Here is a 1,271-nt window from a genome sequence, read left to right as displayed (position 1 = left end):
AAACTCACTACTATTCAGCAGCTTTCAACACAAGATGATCTGTGTTTGATCCTGTATGCTCCACACTGGTTTGTCGTCATTATCTGCATCGTTTTTTGTCTATATTCTGATTTACCTCATTTTGTATTTTGCTTTGTGTGTTACATGTTGTTTTGTCTGTACAGCACTTTGGTTGGCTTTGTTGCTGTTTTAAGTGCTTTATAAATAAAGTGGTATGGTATGGTACTTTACTGTGGTAAAAAACAGATTTTTTTAAATTCATCAACTTTCTATGTTGTCTGGTTTGAAAATGTATTTATGCTTACATGTTTTTGAATAAAGATTGATAAATGTGCATTGAAGAGATTTAATAAAAATGTTTCAATGGTATTGTGCTTGTGTAACTGTGGCAAAGTCTGAGTCTTTATTATTCTTAAAAATAACAATGAAATAACATATCCAGCATCTCTGTGTTTGGTGCTGAAGTGTCTAATCATAGAGGAGGTATCGTATGATGATGCTTCAGTTGAACACACCAAACGTCTGCAGAAGATTACTTTACCTCCTGGTAGATTTTTTTTTTTTGGTCCTCTACTTTTGGAGAAATTAAGTGGAAACAAATTTGGTTGAATAAAGCAAAATGTTGCATAACAAATAAAGTTAAAGAGGTTTCATATAAAATCAATCATAATTATAACCTGTTAAAAAACACTGGAAAGATTTAAACTTGATATTGACTACTCTTGTACATTTTGTGAACTACACATGGAAACAATTTCTTATTCTATCAATGTAATCACACAAAGACGTTCTGGACAGATGTACAACAACTCGTATGACAGAAAACTGGGCAAATAATTCAACTTACAGAGAAAGACATTATGCTTCTACAATAAGGATATGGACAAAGACTTGATCTACTTCACCCAACTTCTACTTCTCCTGGGAAAATTCCACATTCACAAGAATGACTAGCCTCAGCTACAGCTCAGTACATTTTAGGTTAATTTCTATCAATCTGACTGGGCTGTAGTCTTTTTTTTTTTTTGAGTCCTTTGACTGTGGCAGCCATCTTGAATTGGGTTGGCTTTAAAAAAAATTGATATTAGATATCCATCAATGATTTTTGCTGAAGCCCTTAAAATCCATGCCCACACACAAATGCAATATTTCCCAATAGGCAGTGAACTTTTCTGCTGTCTTAATGTGAAACAGTTTGCGTGAATGTTGCTGATAGAGGATTTAATCATTTAGAAGCTGCAAGTGCTTTATGGGAGCTCAGCAGTTTTGTC

The sequence above is a fragment of the Nematolebias whitei genome, chromosome 18, assembly GCF_014905685.2.
Source record: "Nematolebias whitei isolate Nwh7 chromosome 18, NemWhi1, whole genome shotgun sequence".
In the NCBI taxonomy this organism is placed as follows: Eukaryota; Metazoa; Chordata; class Actinopteri; order Cyprinodontiformes; family Rivulidae; genus Nematolebias; species Nematolebias whitei.
Note: the sequence above shows the minus strand (reverse complement) of the source record.